Source organism: Eptesicus fuscus, chromosome 4 (assembly GCF_027574615.1).
Source record: "Eptesicus fuscus isolate TK198812 chromosome 4, DD_ASM_mEF_20220401, whole genome shotgun sequence".
Lineage (NCBI taxonomy): Eukaryota > Metazoa > Chordata > Mammalia > Chiroptera > Vespertilionidae > Eptesicus > Eptesicus fuscus.
The window spans coordinates 63,886,389-63,911,059 of record NC_072476.1 but is presented as its reverse complement, the minus strand read 5'-3'; the positions used below and the strand labels follow the sequence as shown (position 1 = coordinate 63,911,059).

The window sequence follows — 24,671 nt, the reverse complement described above, 5'->3', positions numbered from 1 at the left end:
CACCATCATCATCTCTATCACTCATAGTAAAGTAAATGAAACATGCAAACATATTTCAAGGTCCTATTGTGAAGAGTTTCATAAAAGTCTACAAATATAAGATTTGGATTTAGCAAAGTACCCTTTTTTTGGGAGGAAATCAAGGAGTGAAGCAATGTCATGGGGACATGATATTGAAGCTGGTGTCTGATTTTGACTGGGAGAGATGAAGAAAAAAGAAAAAGAAAGAAAATAATTTGCCTAGTTAATTGCTCTATCTCTTAATTATGCATTTTCTCCTAGTATTTTAGGAAAAAATAGGACAATTCTAGAAGGATATATAGATACTCAGCATTTAAAGCTCATTAATCATAATACTGATTTAAAAAAAATTGAACTCCTTCTAAGAGTGTGATGGTAAAATGTATATTATAGAAATTTCTCCCCTTGTGTTGTTGGCTATGTTTTTTCACCTAATACTTACCCAGATAAATTCTCAGATAACATCAAGATTTGGGCCTCTTTATGGTCTTTGCTTCTCATGATGTGATAGTACAACAACAATATTTGAAGTTGAAGTTCTTTCTCTACAGTGACTTATTATTGATCTAGGAAATGTGATCATATGTGAATAAAATTTTATAAATTAACAAAGCTTCATTGTGACCTGCCTTCAGTGTCATCATACTTTCAAAACCTCTGAACGAAAGGTACTGTGGTATAAATGGTTAATTGTAACTGATATGCTTCAAAATCTACCTTTGTGCTATAATGGAAATATGTATGAGGTCTCAAGCATATTTTGTAATAGATTTAATACTGCATTTCTTTTGAACCGCCCGACATGCCTCCTCATGATAAATAGCTACGTGAATAAAGATAGTTTCTATTCCCCTTAAAGTATGAGCCATACCAAAATTTAATCAAGTAAGTGAAGGTAAAAATGTCATCACACTCCTAAAATTTGCTGTCAATATTTCACACCTGTATGAAAAGCAGATAGATGTCTGAGCAGCAGCTTGATAACATTCTAAACTGCAACCCCTAATTAACTCACCTTTGAAATATCAGCTAGATTCTAATGCAACCCATGCAGCCTATTGGCAGGGAACCTGACAACAAAAAGCATCTTTAAAATACCAAGTAGAGGGGAGAATGCTATACTATTTGGCTCATATACTATCATCCACCTGCGCAGAGGGAATATGCTTTTCCACTTTGCTTCTTATAGATGATCAATTAGTTATCTATACTTGGCTTAATCCCAATAAATTATACAGTAATCTCTTAGCCCAAGGAATAATAGTAAAGTTATATTGCAGTGGACTTAATACTAGTAAGTTAATTAAATTAGGTTAAAAAGATCAACTACTTTTAAATGTCCTCAATAGAGTCTGAAATTTGCATAGAAAAGTCTACAGATCATATAGTTTGTATCATGAGGTTAAATTCAATTTGAACACATTTGAGACTAGGAAGGGACAAAGCTCATACCATATAAAAATTGAATCATGCAAGTATTTGAGAATTTAGTCTGTTTCTGTAAATTAGCAAGGAGGCTTCGTTATAAATACAGAGTGAGAAAGTGGTGGTCATTAAAATTTTATGAAGCTGATTATTTTAAACAGCTTGGAATGATAAAATCACTCACTTGAGGCTGTGAACATCATGTAAATGTTATAGTAACAGTTTTTTCATCAAAAAATGACTAGATTTTTTTTTTCTTTTCTAACACTAGTTACTCTTATAGTAATCAGCCCATTAAAGAAAATCTAAGAGCATCTGTTGTATTGAGCAAATGTTTATTATGGCTATTAGAGATTCAGTCATTATATACTAAATATTCTAGTAACAAAATGTTGTATTAGAATAAATGAACATGGTCATTTGGCAATGCTAGATAAAACTAGCCAGGTCTTATTTTAATGTTTCTCTGAGAGGAGATGGTAACTTGATACATTTTACAAGTACTGACACAAACAAAAACTATATTTTTCTTCTATTCTCTCCCCATCTTTCATTCTGTTATTTTCATAACAATAATGATAACTACTGCCATTATTATTTCTGTGTTCTGACTTCAGGAATAGAAGAGAAAATTCCTTTTGATTAGATGCTCAAAGACAGAAATTACTGAACTTAGAGGATAGTGGCAGGGAGATCATCAGAAAATAGGATGCTGTGATCTTGTAAGGTGTCAGTTAGGAATCTCCCTTAAATAATGTGTGTGTGTGTGTGTGTGTGTGTGTGTGTGTGTGTGTCCCTCGCCCAATCATACACTCATATAGATCCTTCTGGCCTTTTTTCCAGGACTTTCTCTTAAGAGAACTCTGTTCCTGATCAATCAAATCTCCAGCCACGTAGTTTAAATCCACTGCTTTGAATAAGGGCTGCCTGGCTCGCTTACTGAATTTCTTCAGGTTTTCCCAATTGCTATATCATGTATTCTCCATGGGCCCAACACATTTCCATGTACCCTGTTTTTCACTGTCTCTTTCTCCAGAGCACTAGCCGACTGTCGCAGTTCAAAAATGTCTGGCATAAACACAATCAACTGAAGAACATGATTTACTTAATGATGTTTAAGAACACAGAATCTATTTTTATGGGGAAAATATATTTTACTGCTATTAGGTCTGTATATGAATCTGGGATTTAAAAGTCTTAGACTTCATTGAGTTTTCCTCATTTTTAGAAGAGGATTGACTGACTTTTTCCAAAAAGCTGCATTGAGTTCTAAATCTTGAGCCTTTAAATGGCATTATATCCATGTTATGGTTTCTGAACCAAAGACATTCTTTTTTCTGTTAACCTCTTGAGGTCACAGTGGTGGTTTGAAGTCTAAGCAACAATTCTGTTCAAAGAGTAATTCACAGCAGGATGTGTGCAGTAAGGGAATTTGTGATTCCAGCCTTCCTATATATCCCACTTTACTTTTTAGAAAATTTGGTTCTGAGGCTACTATAAAGGCAGCACCCTTAAAACACGTCATTTTCTATATCTCCCTGTACCAAAAGCCTTATATAATGACATTTGGAGATGTATTACCAGAATTTTCATTGCACAAATGCCATTTAAAAAATACCCAGAGGAGATGTCTCATTTGCTCGCTCTAGAGTGCTTTTCACTCATCCTTGAGAAGGGGTTCAAGGGTACCCTCCAGAGTGAGTTGGAACATGATCCTTTCAAACCAGGGGTCATCCCTTCCACTTGGGCCTTTGTCTGAGTGGTGGGGAGAATATGAATAGCATTAAGGGCATGGACTCAGGGTCCTGACTGGCTATAGTTGAATCCTGACTCTGTCGCTTACTAGCTGTGTGAATTAGGGCAACTTCCTTAAGCTCTTTGCACTTCAGTTTCTTTTGTAATGACATAATGTGTGTATTGTGAACATTAAATAAGTTAATGTATATAAAGAACAGTGTCTGGTACATCGTAAGTGCTATGTATGTGTAACTATTATTATTACATCCTAATATGTGTCTATCTTAGGATATCCTGAATATTGGATGACAAATGTATTGCCATATCTGATTGGCTTCTTAAAAAGCTATGACAGGAAGCCAGCCAATGAGTCTGCTTACCTGAATGTGTTCTGCAGAAATTTAGAGAAAGCTGGCAATAGTAATGCCATGTAATGAGCCTTAAAGACATTGAAGTCCTTAAGGTCCCTGAAAATGGCTATAAGGGGGGAAAAAAGCTATAACAGGAATATATGCAATTGGAAAAGGAAAGAAATACTTGTTTTGTTGGTTAAAATTGCATTTACTGCTGAAGTACCAGTTCATCAATAATATTTACATAAATCATGGGTTTCAAAAACTTAAGATTTTCAGTTTAACTGAATTTTAATATTTTAACAAACATACAGTGTGTTCACTGTGTAAAAGACAACTGCTGTTGTGGAGGCATACCAAGATGACTCAGATAGAAATTGTTGTCAAGTAACTTACAGAAGAGTAGGAGGGTATGATGTATAAAAGCAAACATATAAGGAAAAATTATAAAAGCTTTCTACCCTGGATTTGCAAAGAAGAGAGCGAGAGAGAGAGAGAGAGAGAGAGAGAGAGAGAGAGAGAGAGAGAGAGAGAGAGCGAGCCTTAATTAATTCTGATGGAGGTGATGGAATTCTTGGAGAAAATAGTATTTAACATAATCCATCAAGGCTGAGTATGACTTAGACATATAAAGAAGTGAAAAAAAGAAAATAATTTTGGTCACTGGGAAGTGTACTTGTATAGTGGTTGGAAATCTGAACCTCAAGGAACTCTTTACTCTAACCTGTCCTAAAGCAAGTTGTGTTTACTGACACTTGTGTTCACATAAAAAAAAAATCACATATTTCTGCCAGGCGTACTTGTTTATTTAAATTACCTCTAATGACAAGAAGAAACTGTGGTTGTTTTTTCTTATTCCTAATCTCTCTTACTTTTGAAAGAAAATGAAACTTCCCTCACAAAAATATTGACTAATTACTAGATAAAATAGTTCCCCAAATAAGTAAAATAACTATAACAATTGTGATCAAAAGCTTCAGGAAGGTATTTGATATTGTTTAATATACTGTTTAAGGTATTAGCATTGTTTTTCCTTTCTATATTTGCTCATCCTTTGGATGCACAAAAGTATTTGAAATTGAAAAAAAACTACTTAAAAAGGGGTAATTTTGAAAATGTTGTATTCTTATGGACCCACAAGATTATTTGATAATCTGTTAGATACTTAATTTAGCTTCTAAGAAAATAATTGATGATGACAATAGTAATGATGATTATAACTATTTATATAGTTATTATTATATGCCCGGCTCTGTTTCAAATGCTTTAAATGTATTGACCCATTTAATCATCCTAAAACTTGTCTTATGCCCAAGTTATAGATGAAGAAACTGAAGATTGCATAACTATTCCTGGGTTACCAGTGGAACGAAGATTCTAACTGAGGTGGTCTAATATACTTTGTGTTTTTGTCTACATTTTGCTGGCAGATTTTATAGATTTGAACCTTGTATACACCATCTTTGACCTCAATGACTATGTTCTGCTTACACAGATTTTTTAAGTGTAGAAAAAGAAGAAATCTGATACAAAAAACTTGTCAAAGCCTAGAAGTGCTCTACCTTGTAAAGAAAATGTTGAAAAGTCTTATACAAAGGTTGCATTTGTCCTCTCAATGCAGTTGCATTTTGGTGAATCATTCAAGCCGCAAATATTCAGCTCTGAAACAGATGTAACACCTCCATTGAGTCAGGACGTTACTAAGAACATTGAGCAAACCAGTTGTTACTCTCAACCCAACTAAATGTTGTTCAAAGCTCTGCTTTCTGACTTCTATCAAAATGTGATGCAGAAAGAAAGTGGAAGAAGCTGCCAACATGTCCTTCTATTTGTCATGTTTGGATAGGCAACTTTAATCCATTTTCTTCTGTACCATGTGCAAACCTTAAATTGCTATCATGTCTTTTTTTTTTTTTTTAATTCAGGACATTCTTTTTCTGACCAAATGCATATCTCTGAGCAGCACAATGACTAATCCACTCATAGACAATGAAAGTTGGCAGGGGGGCAATAAGTAGTAACTAAATTCTAATGTGTTATAAGAGTTATAGCAGGAAATAAATGAAAACTTTTCAGCGATTCTACATCATAACTTCTGCTTTCTGAAGATGTACTTAGTATTCTGCCTTGAATGCCTGGCTGTAAATTATCTTTAATTTTGAGACAATTTAAAGAATCCATACCTTTAGAGAGTTCACTACTTGAGAACCTCTAATATGAGTCAGGCTTTAAACTCCCATAGCTGACCCTTTGTAGATCTGAATCAGGTTCTGGTACATGGATTTTTAGAGAAATGCATTAACTCAAGGGTCAGACGTCCCCTGGCCATATATCTGAAAGTTCTAGGAAATGAAAAGTTCAAGCCCGATTCAAACTTAAATTATTTAAACATCAAGTAATTAAATATGCAACCCAAATGTGAAATAGAAAGGTAGTTCGTCCACACTGCTTTTTTAAAATAAAATTCGATTTCTGAATAGAAATATACTTTCTTTTCCTATGCTTTGGAAGAAGTATTACAACAAATGGGTCTGATAAATCACAACTTTCTTAAATGTGTCCATTTCTTTCTGCTATTATTTATATTTTGATACAAATTTATTTATTCTGATCTATATAAAAGTATTTAAAAGTATTGTCTCAGAGGGCTCTTACGTCTTCATTCCTAAGAACTCAATGCCTTGCTATGTTTCTTCCACATAACCACAAGCACCTTGTTAAAAAACTATGTACCAAATATTAAAAGATAGACTGTCCTGGAATAATTCCATATCACACTAGATTGCAAACAAATGAGGCCTTGTACCACGGTACATTGGTAATTTCTTGATATGACTGACATTAAAAGGAAAGCATTTATTGAGAAGGCAGACCCATTGAATTCTCAAGGCTGGGTATACAGCCTGCTTCAGGGTTAATGGCACTTGTGTGTTCACAGGGTTGGAGAAACAGACTTCTGTTCATTTGTTGCTTTCAATATGGAATACCTTATACCAATAAAAGTTTTAATGTTTTTATTATGCCTACTTTGACATAACTCTTTAAATGGACTCTCTTTTTAATCTAAAGCATAGAGTTACTTTCTGAAAAAAAAAGTGAAGACAATTTTCATGTAAAAACTCTATGTTGGTAAGTTTAACACTAAAATAAGAACCACTAAAATAGAGCAGATTTTGCTTTTTGATTGCAGTGATTTTGTGTTTGCCTTCCAAAAAGGAAAGCAACAGGGATGAACAGTAATGTCTAATTTTGTAGACTGCCAAAGCATTCATATATTTTCATTGTTTATAGTTTACAAAAACACATGTGCACAAAAAGTGACTTATTAAATGATATTTTGCCCCTATCTTTACTTAGATTTGGAATATTTAAGTAACATACCTTTAGATAGTTTTAGCTCCTACTAATGTTCAAAAGAAATAAGTGCTTAATAAGTATATATGCAACACAAGCCATATGGAGCTTAAAATAATCAGGTTATATATCTTGAAAATAAAGTAGATGAAATGAGAGGTATTAGAGCCTTCCCAATGGGAACAATTTGCTAGTTTATTACTTGTCTCGAGTTTACATTTGTAAGATTCTTACTTTATTAATTCATACATACTGTCTTATTCCAAAGAGATTAAATTTGTTTTTATTGTCAGTTTCTATGTTATCAGTATTTTCTCAAAAAATATACTGGATTTCTGTGAAAGGAAAAACTACCTAATATAATATTATGAAATAGTTTTTTGAAAGCAATTCTTTCAAAAATGTTACCTAAGGACACTTTTTCCATTGCTTTACTAGAGAGAATAGAAGGGAAAGAGGGAGGGGGAGAGACACATCAATTAATTGCCTCCTGCATGTGCCCCAACCAGGGTTTGGGGATCAAACCTGCAACCCAGGTATGTGCCCTTGACTGGAAATTGAACTCATGGCCCTTCAGTGGGCCAGTCTAATGCTCCAACCACTGAGCACATTGGCCAGGGCAAAAGCAATTCATTCTTGAGTGTCATACGATGTATATACATACTATTGTCACTGATGTTTAATGAAAAGTAGTTACGTTTCTTTCTTTTCTTATACCCTATATCATAAATATAATTTTTGAAATAATTTAAATATTATACAATTAATATATCTAAATTTCATATTTGAAAATTTCAAATTATTTAGAAAACCCATCAATTCTAATACAACACAGTAAAAATTGGCATTATAAATGTTTCCAATTTTATCATAATGTTTTTGGTCCAGCAGTATTAAAATTTCTTTGTCTTATTATACAACCTTTATAACTTTTCCACAATTGCACAACAATTAGGTTTTAATTCAACTTAAAAGCCTAGATGGTTAAGAGTTCTTTTAGAGTTTGCAAGGACAATTGTTAACAGACATTGTTAGGGATAAAGAGTTATTTTTCTGTAAAATATCCTTAATATTAACTATATAAAATATGGAACATTTACCAAAAAAAAAAAAAAAGATTGATTTTTTAAAACCAAGGATTGGTCAAGTAGACAGTACACTAATGGATTTTACTGAAATAGTGAATCTTGAGCACTGTTTTCTGATGATTTGGGGTTATACTTTTTATTGACAATGATATGATTTGATGGATAAGTCAAATACATTTAAGATCTGAAATCAATGTTTAATGGAATAGCAATAGAAAAAATTACTTACTATATGCCCTATATAATTGAGTCTTAGATGAAGCCAGATTAAAAAATATATATTTTTAACCTTTCTGAACACATAATCTATAGACATTTATTATGACACAATAAAATTTCAGGTTAACATGTTCATCAATAATTTTGGTAAAAAATTATAAATCTATTATCTTGTTGTTAAAATTATTAATAAGTTCTATAAAGCAATTATTATTAAGGAGTAAGAGTGACCTTTGCGACATTAGCAAGTGATTTTTTTTCTATAATAGTAGCTATTCTACTTGGATCTTTATTCTTTCCAAATTCTTATAACCAATATGTAGAAAAACTAGAAAAGGTTTGCTATGCAATGCAATGTACTAAATTATTACTCAGACAGTGGTGTCCAATTTGTGAAATATTTAGCCACCATCTTCATGGCCACCATGTCAATGTTTTATCATTTTATATTACTTACCAGAGTAAAAGTGATGAAAAACGAAACATGTGAACTGCTTAGCTTTGTTGATATTTAGTGGTTTTAAGAAAGTAATTTAAGCTGAAACCGGTTTGGCTCAGTGGATAGAGCGTCAGCCTTTGGACTCAAGGGTCCCAGGTTCGATTCTGGTCAAGGGCATGTACCTTGGTTGCGGGCACATCCCCAGTAGGGGGTGTGCAAGAGGCAGCTGATCGATGTTTCTGACTCTCTATCCCTCTCTCTTCCTCTCTGTAAAAAAATCAATAAAATATATTAAAAAAAGAAAATAATTTAAAAATATAGAAATTGATATTTTGGGATTATATTTGGGCTTTAGTTATGTCAGACTTTTGTTGGTATTATGGGAGTAAAGTAATAAATTATTTGGGGGGGGGTGTTCTTGTGTGTATGTATGAATGTGTAACCAAAAGCAATGCCATGCAAATAATGCTGAAATTGGAAATTTATAGAGAAGGCAAATGCTCTTCTCAAAATTAACTCATTGAATCTGATCAGCAACTGTAGTAATAGAAAGAGGCAATTACTCTTCTCAATGATTATTAGTAAGGAAAAGGAACCAAGGGGATGGGATGTATTGTCAGATTTAAAATATGCTAAGACAACAAAGTCTTTTGAGTCTAGTTTCCTATCAGTTTAGCCTTGAGTAACAGTTTTGGCTCAATTGTGACAGCCCCCATCTTTGAGTTAAAATTATTTGGGAGAACATCTGAGATCCTTAGGAGAGCAGTTCTACCAGCATATGTGCTTATAGTGAATCATTAAAGTTTCACTATTTTAATTCTTTGTTATGACTTTTTTTTAATAGATCATTGACAATAATTTATTCTCCCAAATATATTATTTAAATTTATTTTTAAAAATCGGTATATTCTCTTTTTATATAGAGATTCTCAAAAGATATCTATGAAAGAAGAATCACAAAATGCTTTAATTTTCTTGAATTGTTTGCGCCTGAGTTATGTGACTTAGTCACACAAGAATATCTGTTAGGTTTTCAGAAGGATTCTTGGTTTGTCATTTTTACCTTTTAATAAAAGTTTCAGTGTGACATTTGGCTCTGGAAAGACATTGAACTAACAATTTTTAATTGATCAGCATGTACATAGCTACCTCTATTTTACTTTGGGCAAAATGAAAGAGTACAGTCTTCTGCTTCAAAATCATGGCATATGAAGTGTTTTGATTTCATATAAAAGAGGCAAATGTTTTAAACTCAAACTTTTCTAACCTGGTTGGGCCAAAATATATTGTTCTTTTTTTATTGATTATCTATATAGTTGGTGTGAATGATAAGGCATAGTAGTTAACTGTTTTTGTTCTTTCCTAGAAATTCTGTTATGTATGACAGAAATTAACTACTAAAAGACAAAATTTCAGGTAAAATGAAAGAGGCAAAGAAAATTCACAGTGGTATATTACTGTTGTAGGGACACAGCTCTCATTAAGATATGCTCATCTTAACTAATTACTTAATATTTGTATTATTATTCACATTTATTTACATAAATGGAGAAATAATCTCTCTCCTAAAACACTATTGTTCAACTTTTCTAAACCAGAATTTTGCTATACAGTTGTTTCAGTTACATATCTAATTTATAAATCTCCCTGAAATATTTATGTTGCTTAATGAATAGATCAAAGAAAGATTTACCAAAACATCTTCCATTGATTTTTAACATAAGTTATTTCATATTTTATTTTGGATGATCTCCAATTACAAATTCATTTGTAAGTTTTGTTTATAAAACAATTTGATCATGACTATTAACTTCATTCAGAGTTCAACTAAGTTCATTCTATAATATGTAAAAGAAAAGGCACATTGACATGACAATTACAATTTTTGTAGAAGATTTTTAGGATATAACCTTGGAAGAAATCCTAAACCTTTTTAGGTTTAGAAAATGAGAGCTAGTGAAATTCCCCTGGATCTTAAAAAACAAACAAAATAAAATACCTTGATATACTTATGACCTTAGAATTTCAATTCAGTGCAGCATTTAGAACAGATGACATATCAGCAAATCAATCTCATTTTTAAAATTCATCATAGTAAAGAAAGCAGAATATAAACACATACAGCTATACAACAATCAGAAAATAAGGGATGTATATGCACATATATACTAGTGTGTGTGTGTGTGTGTGTATGTGTGTGTATGTGTGTATACACACACACACACACATGCATATATATATATATATATATATATATATATATATATATATATATATATATATATATATCTTATGCATTTACAGATCTACCCAGTTTTAAATGACTCAAAGGAAAGAAAAGCCTCATGGTAATTTTAGTTTGCTGATCATAGTTTTAACTGCAGAGTGGTGGAAGGGTGTGGGGTCCGGGGGTGGATAGCATCTTGTGGTTGCCTTTAACCACAGTCAGCTTGGGGGGGGCAGGAATGGGGGAGGGGAGGATGGTACATAGACCCTGGAAGCTAGCCAGTCCTGGCCATTAATTAACTTGGATGACTACGTTTCAGAATTTGTAAGAAAAAAAGTCCTTCAACCTTCTGAGAAAATGAAGACTTCAAGCTAAAATCTTTTATACTTTTCCAGTCAGCTCTTCATGTGTTCGCATTTATTGGCATTCCAACCCTATCTATGAAAGGGGGACATTTTCTAAAATTTGAAAATGGCTGGGTGTTAGTGAAACTGAAATGCATAGTAAAGACCACAGAATGCACATTTTAAAGTGACTGAAAAGAAAAATGAAAGAATTCAACCTCTGACCCTAACCAGATTGAGTAGATATTATTGTATAAAAAAAGAAATGAATTGACAGATGATTTGAAACACACTGGATAATAGAGAATCTGAGAGAACTCTTATGTAGGTAAATTAGGTAAAGCCATTGATTATGGTGACTGACATTTCTGTTCATCATTGAAGGAAGTTCCCCCTGAGTTGAAAACAAAATCATGTGGTAGCAGAGTGATGGTCATGTTTTAAGTCAACAGAATTCAATGTGGTACTGGTGTTTACAAATGTAGAATAGACTTAATATCTCGAATGGAATGAATTGCACATTTATTAACTTTGTTTGTATTAGAGCCTATGAGTACAAATGGTCTCTATAGACAGGCTGATTGGAATATGAAAGGACAACTGTTAGGCTATCAATTGATTGATAGAATTTGGAAAACTTGAAATGATTTAAACTGTTAAAGTAAAAGCCACTTGGCTGTTTCTCCAACTGTAAAAGTCATCAAAATAAAATAACTTACAGATCTGATTACTACATGGGTCTATTCTAATGGTCCTTATTTTGTTCAGTTGGCTTATTGTAGTTAAAAGATTGCCAAGTGGCTCTTTTTTAAAGTGTCTTTAGTGTCTGTAAGTAGATACCTGTCTACAAATGGCCATTCTTTAGCCTATAGGTCAATATCAATAAGGATAAAAAGTTTCTATTTCTTTGTTCAGATGAAATTTTTTAAATATCAATGCAAATGGCAAAATACTTGATTAATGTGCAGATTGTATCTTTATATAGAAATGAATCTCAGGGCAAAATGAAGGAAACTGGGGGAATATTTCAGGATCTTGAGTATAATATTCAGCTAGCAATGGTGGAAGTTAAAGCTTGGTGGTGGTAGAACATACTTCCAGAGACCATGTTCTGGAAAAGGTGGAGAGATGGTTGGGGGGAGAGAGACAAAGAAGATGAGAATTTTCAAAGATTAGTTTTCTTATGTACAACAACATCATAGTTTTTAAACATGGATTTTATTTTCTATTTATTCCTTAAATTTTTATTGAACATTTACTGTGATGATTTACAAGAGATTCATATGCAATATAATCCAAAGGTGATTTAGACAGATGTTGTGACTTTGAAGAACTTTTCCTCTTGAGGGGGAATAAACAATTATATTCAATTCAATGAATATGATAGTAGGTATATGAACAAAGTAATAATTGACCCAATGAAGCAGAAGTGTGCATTGTACACCTCCAGAAGGAGAAGGGAAAGGGTGAAGTGAGCAGCAATGGGAGAGTAATCTGGCTAGATGTGAGTCTGAAATGATATAAAGGCTGATTGCTAAGGGTGACATTCCTCATTTATGAAAAGATTTGGTGGTTCCTATAGGCAATTAGAAACCATCAGAGAATTTTGTTTCAGAAACAACACTTCTACAGCAGTGTAGATGGTGGGTGGAGGCTGGTTACAGGGAATTCTGGTAAGGGGTAATGAAAGATAATGAGAGTTTTTTACCAGTCCAGATGGAGAGGAGTTGGAAAGAAATGAAAAGTTAATAGTGAACTTATGGGGATAGACACAAAGATTTAACTTTGGATTATAGGGTAAGGTTGAAAGTAAAGATAAAAAGAGGTCCCAAGATTTTAGCAAGGGGATTGTATAGGTAATAGTGACTAATTTCTTGTGTTTATAAAAGGCAAACTCTTTTCAGATAGGTATACCCTTTTCTGCTTTCCTTAACCAGGAATATATCTCAAAGATATTCTTGAGCAGTATGTATTCTTGGGAAAGTTTGCTCTGATGTATGTTTGGAAGACAGTTGTCAAAATTAAAAATAATTACAAGCAAGTTATTATAACTACACTGTAGTTCATCAACTTTCTCCAATTTACAAATCAATTCCCTGCCTCCCTCTTGCTTTCTCATTTTTTCTCACTCTGTGGGAAATGTAACTACTGATACATAGTGACACTATGCCTTTGGGTCAGGGGAAAATACATTTCTTTTGTGAAGGATTTTAGATGCCTTATGCGTCCCTAAGATGCTTTTGGGAGAACAGAGCTGTGTAAACCTTATATTATTCCATTACAAATTATGAGTCAACAGGGCAGAATGTATTCTACAATTTATGGCTTCCTGTGAACATAGAACAAATCTCCCAGGTCAGGGTTTGGTTGTGGAGTGTGGGAATTTTCCTTGCCTCTTAGCATTGAAGTTGATGACTTTTAGTCCAAGTTATCAGTTCAAAATGAATGGGGGCCATTTGTTATTTATTTTCTGAAGTATGGACAGTAGTTTGATAAATGAAGTAGGCTTTGGATAATTTGAGCAAAATTTTTTCTAGGTAACACCTTGTATACTACACAGACTAAAGAGAATGGCATCATAGATATAAGAAAATGTCTATGTGAAGCTTATTGATGGAAAATTTGAATATTTTCTGGATCTAAATCTTTAACTACAATTTGTTTTAAGGAAGGGAGGAAGGAATTTGTAAATCATGTAGGTCTAGGAAGGAGGAAAGGAAATGAAGGGGAAAAAAGCCAGAATGAATTCTATAGGCAGCATTGCAATTAGTTTACTGATCATAGATTTTTATATGAAAGCAAGATGTTCTAACCAACATTATAAATATAATGTCAACTTTATGGAAAAGAATTAGAAAGAATACACACACATTCACATGACCATAAAATCACTAAATATTAAAGGGGGGAGTGTACGAGAAAGCTGGAATAAGACTGCTATTTTGTATAGGAAATATTTTATTTTAAATACTAAAAGAAAATATGTCCAAAGAATCATTATTCTAGGAAACATCTATAAAATGAATTTACTTAGAGATCCTCATTAGAGTTTAATTTACATAGATGTTTTGGAGAACTACGAATTCTAATAATTGTGTCCCTAGGATTTTATTTGCAGAAATGAAGTAAAAATGAATAGTTTTTTTTCTCAAGTTCTTAAATTTTGAAATTTAGACTATCTAAAAGCAAAATTGACTTCACTCAGACACACTCTAGAAGAACATCAATATGGAATGTGAGATTTTATCCATAGTCAAGGGAAAGGCATGACTTGAACACTGGCTTGGGGAATAGGAAAGAGTGCTTGCTTCCCCAAGGAACACTGGCTTGGGGAATAGGAAAGTGTGGCAATAAAGAGTTTGGCCAAATTAAGTTTTCAGGCAGAACTTTGTTACCTAGTAAAGGATTAGCTGAACTTGATGGAGCCAGGATACTGAGCAGAATACCCCAAATTTACATGACGGCTGAAACATGATTAAATTATAGCATATTAATAGAACACTAAAAGGAAGTCATAAGATATATTGTATACCTTGATCAAAGAAGACCTTAAAAATGGTCTCATATATAATTTAAAAGCTACAAAAATGACCAAAACTTGTTCATGAGTGTTCTTGCTCTAACTTTGTAATATTCCAAAACAAATCAGATAATTTATTTAATTAATAACAAGAAGCAACCACTTGAAGGTTAAGTAAAATATCAAAATACATTTTACATATCAGTACATCAAACAATCTTTAGCAGCATATTTATTTAATATTGCTATATAATAAGAATCATATTTTATATAAATACTGTGTAGCAAAATAAAAATAATTGAAATTTCATATTTTGCAATTTTTGGGGATTTTAAATTAAGTGTTTCAAGAATAACTAATTATTTTTGTGTCAAAAATTTTTGAGATTCATCATTTTCATTTTGAAATATTCTGATTTTTTTACTTGCTTACTAGTTTTCTTTATACATAATTTGAAAACCACATGACTCATTTAAAAATCCTCTTCCTTTAATTTATTGCTCATGGCAAATGGGATAAGGAAGCATAAATTTTTAATATATGACAAAAATTTAATAAAACTATACAGTAATTTTCAATTATAAAATACCAATGTAGATCAATGATCATCAAATTGACAATACACATCAACCTGATGGTTAAGTAGTAAATACTGCATCAATGTGTAGGTTAAAAGTCATAAGGTGATCCTTCTTGTAACTTCTGGGTGTACTGGTACGCATTTCTTAAAAGTAGAGAATTGCATGACAATTACAGTTCTTTATATATTTATTCAATATTTCAGAATAAAATTCATATATATATGTAAATTAAATACAGAGTCAGTAATACTGCTATTCATATGTGTATGTGTATGTGTATGTGCATGTGTATGTGTATGTATGTGTAAACCTCAAGGCACACAGTTGGGAATCACTGCCTATAGAGCTTATGAGAGCAATAAGAAAACTGTCCATTATCTATTAAAGAAGGATTCAAGGGCTCTACGAAACAGGAGTCAGATAGATCCTTTAGGAATAGACACTAGAAGCTACTACTGTTTACTGATGGCCCAGCTGTGGTGCTACCTTCATCCTAATATATAAAAAGCCAGGGGCCATCATGACGGAAACAATGGGAGGGACGACCCAACACAGGCTGTGTGGGGTGACCAGGCCGCCTGGGGGTTAGTGAGGGACGACCAAACGACTGAACAGCAGGCTGCATGGGGCAACCAGGCCAGCAGGGGGGTTAGTGAGGGATGACCAAACTACTGAACAGCAGGCTGTGTGGGGCAACCAGGCCAGAAGAGGGGTTAGTGAGGGACGACCAAACAACTGAACAGCAGACTGTGTGGGGTGACCAGGCCAGTTGGGGGGGCAGTTGGGGGTAATCAGGCTGGTGGGGAGTGGCAGTTAGGGGCAACCAGGTTGGCAGAGGAGGGCAGATAGGGGTGACCAGGCCTGCAGGGGGGGGCAGTTAGGGGCATTCAGGCAGGCAGGCAGGTGAGCAGTTAGAAGCTAGCAGTCCTGGATTGTGAGAGGGATGTCCAACTGCCGGTTTAGGCCCGATCCCGAGGATCCTGGCAGTCGGACATCCCCTGAGGCATCCCAGATTGGAGAGGGTGCAGGCTGGGCTGAGGGGACACCCTCCCCCTTAATGCATGAGTTTCATGCACTGGGCCTCTAGTTAATAATAAAGAAATAGATCTGTGAACCTGGCAAGAACAAATTCAGCAGAGTTTTAGAAGCAGAAGCCAAGATATTTAAGTTCAAGTGTAAGTAAAGGTGAGCTATAAAGGCAGTGAGTGTACAACTCATTAAATATATTTACTCACAGGGCAGAGAAGATATATATGTCAAGGTGGACATTGATTTTGGAGATTGAGTGCATAAATATTGAGTGCATATACCTTCAAGTTCATTTAATTTTCACAACCTGTGGAACTGCATTGATCTAGGATTGACCCAATTAGATTAATTTAGCATTGAGATTTTTCATAAAAGTTGTGCTAGAAAGACAAGAGGGCAAGATAGTTAAAGGTATGGACAGCACATCTAAGTTGGGTTGAGAAGGATGTGAAAACAAAATTGGACTTGTTCAGAAGGAAAGATGGGAGAGACTAGGATCAGAATTTTCCACATTTCCCAGAAACTGGTAGAAAAAAGTAAATGGATGAACAGGAAGTACAAAACCCAAACATTACAAAGTGGATGGTTAATTTGATACCTTGGAAGTTTGGAGTTATAACAAGACCTGATAGGTAGCAATGAAATAGGATAGCTGATATGGCTTAAGATAAAGGTCACTCTGACATTGAAGACAAGGAATTAAAAGCCAAGATTATTGAACAGGCAGGTCATCTAAGTGAATATGGAAGCCCCTTGGAGATTCAGTATTGGATACTGAGAGAAGTCAGTACTAATTAAAATATTCATAGAAAGAGGGGATGAAATCTTGTAAGATGTTTTTAGCAATTCCATAGTCATATAAATAAAGGTTATGTCAGCTGAAATTCTACCTACTTCAGAATGCTATAATAGAAATGGCTCTCTTACTCTGAGAAAATACTTTAATTCAGTAACATTGCTCTTTTACACATGAACAGATGTTATCAGCAACTTTTAGTAATATCTACACTAATAAAAGAGAAAGATGCAAATTGACCGTACCTTTGCAATGCCCACCAGCCAATCAGGAGTGAGTATGCAAATTAATACAACAAAGATGGTGGGTTAATTTGCATACACAGGTGCCGAGTGGCCGGGGGCGGGACACTTGTGTCATTGCCATGGCAATGACGCAGGCGTTCTGCACTGCCCCAGCTGCTCTGGGCCTCTGGGCAGTGTGGGAAGGTGGAAAGGTGGCTCCGGGCTGGAACAAAGGTGGTGCTGGCAGCCAGGGAAAGGAAGGCCCATTCTTGCATGAATCTTCGTGAACCGGGCCTCTAGTAATCCAATAAAATAATAAGATAATATGTGTTTTATAGGTACTTGCTCTCTACTCAACAATGCTACCTGTAAGGAATTCAAGCTCAATCCAAATCATGTCATTCAAAACCCTACCATCTGTCTTCATTGAGGATAAGTATTTACATACCACTTTTTCTCAATGAGCAATTTGACAGAGAATGGTCAGTAGCAGAGGAATGAATCTTATACCTACTGATATTTACCCTTTGAAACAACCCATTATTGATAGAAATATTAAATAACAGGGCCAAACTACTATTTGACAGAGAATGTGGCACATGATAAAGCCTCTTCTTAATGTCTTAGGGCTGTGAGCTCTTATAGTCTTGAGGCCGGGTTTCCCAAACATTGCTAAAATTATTTAACTATGGATCCAAAGGTCCTAACCCAGACACACTGAATCATAGTTCCCAACAGAAGAAGTAGAGAAGCTGAGTGTTTAACAAGCCTTCACAGTGATTGTTATTACCAGGAGTGTTTGAGAAACAATAAATAGCCCTTGGGTGTGTAGCCTTTGATCCCACATTAAACAGACCCCCCCCCCCCTTATGAAGTCCTTGAGTTTTTTAAGAGCTTTCCTGCCATTTCATTGTTGCCAACTATCACTTCTTTTTTCCACTGACATTCCTGTCTCAAGTATTTTTTTCCTTTTAATCACAATGTATAAATTACTGCAATATAGAAACCAACTGAGATAGCCAAGTCTACTGGAATTCTAAGTGAAATAAGAATATGTAGTTTCTGGTTGATGGTCAGTGATTAGGCTCATGAATAAAACTCTAAGCATTTTTAATTAAAGATTTTATACTATCTACCCAGATTTTATTCATTTCTATATTTTTTGGCAATTATCCAGATAATTTTCAGATAATTTATTTTTAAATATAAGCAGAATTTTAGAGTTGGAAAATACACACAGTTTTGTTTTGGCTTTTGTATCTAACCAAATATCTTAATTCCAATCCAGATATCTAGCATCAGATGGATACTGTCTACATTCCTTTTTTTTTTAAGTAGCAGGAATAAATTGTATTTGATGCTGAATATAATCTATTTGACAGCGAGGGAAAAGGTTAAACAGTTTATTCATAAATACAAATTTTCCAGAAAGAAAACCATTAAATATGGTTTCCTAATCTAATTCCTGAATTTCACAATTAAGCCAATTCTGTTATATTGGGGTATCTGTCTTCAATATATCCGATATATTTTAAGCTGGGTGACTGGTAAAAATAGGGAAAGAAAAAGTAACTTACACTAGGCTGGTGTGGCTCAGTGGTTGAGCATCAACCTATGAACCAAGAGGTCATGGTTTGATTCCTGGTCAGCGCACATACCCGGTTTGCTGGCTCAATCCCCAGTGTGGGGTGTGCAGGAGGCAGCTGATCAATGATTCTCTCTCATCATTGATGTTTTTATCTCTCCCTCTCTCTTCCTCTCTGAAATACATATATATATAATAAAATTATATATATATAATTTTAAAATAACTTAGAGCACTAGGAGATGGACCTGTTTCATTGGCTGTTAAACTGACATTTCCAGTTCTTTGGAGAAGCAGAAAACCATTCATCAGTTGGTGAATAAGTGAGCATACCCTGAAGGTGTAAAACTAATATGAATCTGCAGTGATATTAGAGAAAAGTGAAGCTGACTTTGCTTTACGTCTTGGTATTGCCTGGTCTGAAAACTTTGCACCCCATGTTTTTAGCCAGGGTCTATGTGCTCTTAAAGGCTTGTTTAAAGATGACTTGTCAACCTTTTTGCTTGAGAAGAGAGGCTGAAGAGTCTTCTTGAATTGTAATTAAAGTCTCAAAGTACTTGGCTTTCTCAAATGCTGAGCCTCACTCTCCTCCAAGTTGTTTGTGTTAGCTTCCCAGTATCACTGCAACATGTCCCCCTCTTCCGTGCTGCACTATTGAAACACAGCAAGAAGACCCTTTGAGCCAACCATCTGCTCTTCAATTAAACTAGCAAGCATTTTCTTCTCAATAATTTATTGTGGGCGTCTTTTTGTTTCCAAGTAACTGTTGGTAAAAATTCATGAATTAATTGGAAAAATGAACTAAACAAAGACACAATTTTACTTGCAAGATGAAAAACTTAGGGAAGCAAGGTATAAAGAGACCACATGGCATTCTTCTCCATGATATTTAGCCCCAAATTTTTCTAAGTCCCATAATTTAGCCAATTTCCAATGAGAGTGTAAGAACAATGGCAAGGATTGTGGCTATAAGTAGGCATGATGCAAGATTTACTAATAAATTGGACTGCCTTATAATTACCCATGAAATAACAACACTTGACCCTGATTTATTTTGTGGGCTGCCTTTTTCTCTCCAAACATGTTGAAGTTGATTTTTTTTTCTTAAAACCAGATGTTTTAACATTTCAAAGAAGGTGGATGGAATGCAAACGCAAGACCAAAACTGTTTTAGGTTTGCATTTGTTATTATTGTTATTAAAGAAAGGGCCCAGGCTCCACACAAACTGGAAACATGCCAAAATTCTAATTTAGATGACAGTGGCCATCTTGAAATTTTCTGAACATACAAACATCTTTGTTCCAATTTTCTCCAAGTACAGAAGCAAGGAAATGTGAAAGCTAAATCAGATGATAAAAGAATTATTCAACTTCAAGATTCAGTGTGATTTACTGATAGTCCATTTTACTTCACTTACACCAATGTAGTGGGAAAGGTCCTATTGTTTAGAATATGAAATTAAAGATGTTAAAGTTTACTTAACCTATGAGCCCATGTTTATTAGTATTTTTTGAAAATATTTGATAGACAATTTTGTCTCTGTGATTTTCCCCTTTGACAACACAAGGAATTAACAATAACCTGTGAATTGAGAAGTTTCTAAGAGACTTCACCAAAGGGAGAAAGGCAAAGGGCTCCTGTTCTGTTCTCTTGATTGTATCCAGCTAGTTTGAGAAAAGCAGCCACTCAGTCCACTCTAGGGCCAGAGCTCCTAGGTAGTGGTTCCAAATGGATAAGGACCAGGAGAGGGAGGTAGAAGATAAGATAGAAATGCGTGGAACATGCTGATAACTGCAGTGACAATAATAAGGAAGGCTGACAGAGTGACATGTGGAAATGCAAGTCCATTCTAAGCCAGAACAGAAAGAGCCCTTTCCTAAATAATGATTACTTGAGTAATCTCTCCTCACTAGATTAGATCATTGCATTAGTGCTTCATTTCGTTTTATTTATTTATTTTAAATAGATGGCCTTTGCTAACTAACCAAGGTAAGTACTTAGGCGAAGTGGATTGACAGGACTTTTCTGATAGCATTTGCACAGCTTCAGGTTATAATCACTGGTTTCTAGCTGGCAGAGAGCCCCTTGAGGCCCTGAGGATTTAGTGCAATATTACTGCCTGGAGAAATGAAAGCAAGGCTCATAAAACAATGTAGTGCTTTCCTGTTGCTATAGAATCATTGTTTGCTAAATTACCTTGAGGGAAAGTGGCCTTTATTGGGAGGTTGTTTATGATTATTTTATACAAATGGAATGTTGGAATAGAATAGAAAAGATTTTATTTTTGTATGCAACTTTTCTTAGACAGGGCACATCATAGGACATTATAAATCAGTAATATATTGTTTTTGTATGTCCCATGTAGACAAACACAATGGCTAGTACCCATCCAACAATAACTTGATGTAGTCTGTGTTGCAAAGAAGAGGAATGTTGACCAGAAAATGAGGGTTGTTTTGTTAAATTTACTGAGCTCTGGAATAGAAAGTAATAGAGTGGGAGTCCTTCCTTTAGTCATTCTTCAAATATTTGGGTGGCTTAGTACGTACCAGGCATGCTGTTGGTAGGTTACCATGGTGAACACAAACAGAGTTCCTAGCCTCATAAACTATAGTCACTGGAAAAGACCTAAAGTAACCAAATATTACAACTGGGTTAAGTGCCACAAAAGAGAGCCGCAGGGTGAATACAGGAGAATGTGATGGGGGACTGACTAAAAAAGGAAGGAGGAAGCTGAGTAGAAGAGGAGGAGGCACGGGAGGCCTTCCCAGGGGAGGACACACCTGTGCACTACCATGGGAGGCAGCTCTGGCAGGAGCAGCAGCCAGCAGGAAGCCCGCATAGATGGACAGTGAAAAGCAGGCAGGGTACCCAGAAGATGCGTGAGAAGAGTTGAGAAGGGGACAGATCATCCCAGCCTTGTCAGCTCTGTGAAGGACAAAACCCCAAGAGCAACAGGAAGCCACTGACATGTTTTAACTGTAATCAGCAAATACCAGGAAATAGGAGGCAGTGTGGCTACCCCTGTCTACTAATCAAAAGCCCCCATTTTTCTTTCAGGAATCATGGCAGTACATGTTTTCAGATAGTCTTTGCTCTTCGTCAAGTTAAGGTCTCAAACATATTCAATAGAGATCTACAGCCTTGTGGGCCTGAAGCAGAGCTCATTCCGCCTTCTGCTCAGCACATTAAAAAGGGTCTAAACAAGATTCTTTTCAATGCCAGATGTAGTGAATTTCTTGATATTTTTGCATGGGGATAACCAAAGAAACCAAAAGGGGTAATTGGGGGGAGTGGGGAGGTCGTTGCATGATTATTTTACAATTTCTCTTAAGCCATTTCTAAATTGTGGAGAGAGGCTAATGCTTTCCTCTCGTATGCTGATGGTAAAAGCAAATATTTACAAGACAGGCTGTCCAGGAAAGAAATAGAATCCACATATAATCTGTTATTATTGCACTGTTTGCTGCTCAATTTTATAAACAGCTGCTGGCCAAATGTAATTCGAACCCGAACCCAAAATTTTGTGCTTTTTTTGTTGAAGGGAACAGAATATTTTGCTTAAATATGTCAAAGAAACTGTTGAGAGTCATTAAGGGTTTTGGGTTGGGTGGTTTGTTTTTTTGGCAATTTGGAATCTCTTTTGAAACAGCCTACAGAACCATGCAGCAAAGTAAGAATTAAATTGTTATAAAAGCCCAGTACAAGTAAATCAGAGAGACATTAGCGTATGCACTTGCAATCATGAGTAGGTGGCACAAACATGAATCCTACTGAGAAATAATGAGATGTGTGTACATATGAGCCTCCTGTGTATCTTTTTAAAAACATATCCCAAGGGAAAATGACATAAAACAACTTGCAATTAAACTTTATTTAATGCCAGATGAGAAACAAATGTTTTAGAAACTGTAATTTTTAATGTAGTAATTTTTGCTTTGGATGGGCAGACTAGCAGCTTCTTACAATGCATCAGTTTCTTAGCCAATATTTATTTCTAATGTAACTCCATAGAGGCTGAAATTATAATTTCCTCTTTATTTGTATATTTACTTTGTAAGATTGGGGGTGTGTGAATTATTTCAACTTGTCATTAGAAGTCATGGGTTATATGCACCATTATGAAACCAAGTGTTTTCTTTATAGACATTTCATAACAAAAAACAGCAGATTTCTTAGTCTGTTATACGTAAATAGTTCATAAATTTTTCCAACACTACAGACTGGTTCCTTTTGAATTTCTGAACAGTATAGCAATTGTTATCAAGTTTTTCATCTCCTAGGACCTTTTTTTTTTAATGACAAAAGAATTTTAAAGTTTCTATCCAAGATAATAGTGCATTATTTATTGATTAGAATAAAAGGACAATGATAGTGAATTAATCCAGTAATAATTTTAGTAAAATGTATGTTTTGTAGCCACAAGCATATAGACACACATTTGTAAGACACCACTACAAACTGCATTTAAGATATACTTGCCATTCCTTCTAAAGTTAATGCTTGGTTCATATGTGAGCTCCTTCAGAGTCTATCATAACTTTTCTAAAGGGCCCCAAAGCTAGACAACTCTAATGTGTGTGTGTATTATTACTGATATGCAAAGTAAAATTTATAAATTAAAAATTTATAAAAATAATAAATATAGTAATATATGTATAACCTCCATTAAAATAACCCAGAAGGTTATAAAATTATTAATTTTTAAATATGACATTTTGCATGGAAAATCTTGTAATAAAAGAGATGAGAAGCTGGAAGCAGTTTCTGCAATACATCACTTGACAGGAAGTTAAGTAATCAGAACAAAGACTTATAGGTAACAATCTCATAACCATACACGGTGTATGTCCTATTTCCCGTACAGATATGAAAGGTCCATTAAGGTTCCTTATCAGCTGTATATTGGAGTGATTTAGGGAGTTTTGTAGCATGAACTTGAACTGCAAAAGTCTCCACACAATGCCCTGATATCAGTCATCTAACCTTTGAGTTTTAACAGCCACAATAAGTAGACTTTCTCTTGTCCCTACCAGAGGAAATTGTCTTTCTAAACCATTAGATGAAGCTATTTATTTCATTCCCTTCCAATATTTTTTCTTAACCAAAATACCTAAAAATATATCAGGTTCCTGGCTTAAAACCCTATGGTACAATACTATTTATTGGTCAAAAAACACAGTCTGGGTATAGCATGTTTCAGTATACAGCAATTATGTGATATCGTGAATAGAATCTCTACCGTAATCTCCCAGATTTTCAAATTGATCACATATATAGGTTAGCCTTTTTACAAGGATTATTACAAATGGTCACATTTTCATGTATTTAGTTTCCACTATTTAGATGCCTTTAGACCATGCTGAGTAAAATATTGTATGCTTTCCCAACTCCTTGACTATTGGCACTGAAGAGGAGCCATCTGGATGTTCACTAGGTGGCCAGGGACCAGTGTTAGTTTCTGAGAAGCTGTGCTCCAAACCCATTCAGGAGAGGGGAGACAGCCAAAAGCCATATGGGAAAGGGAAGGTAAAATAAATAAATAAATAAATAAATAAATAAATAAATAAATAAGGCTAAAAGATGAGGTCAAAGGTTTTTCAAATAATGACATCAGAAACCAGAAGTAAGGCACTTAGAGGTCGGTTTGATGAGAAAGTGAATATTGGATTGAGAGCCATGGAATGAGGTGAGGAAAGTGGGAGTGCCTAGAATGTTGTTTCAATT

At 34.6% G+C, this 24,671-nt stretch overlaps 1 non-coding gene across 1 annotated transcript; it reads left to right on the top strand.

Annotated features, from left to right (window-relative positions):
* The first annotated feature begins 3,539 nt into the window (after window positions 1-3,539).
* Window positions 3,540-3,668, top strand: LOC114230215 (small nucleolar RNA SNORA33). The gene has a single exon (XR_003616072.2). It is a non-coding gene; the product is annotated as a small nucleolar RNA SNORA33 (small nucleolar RNA).
* The last annotated feature ends 21,003 nt before the right edge of the window (window positions 3,669-24,671 follow it).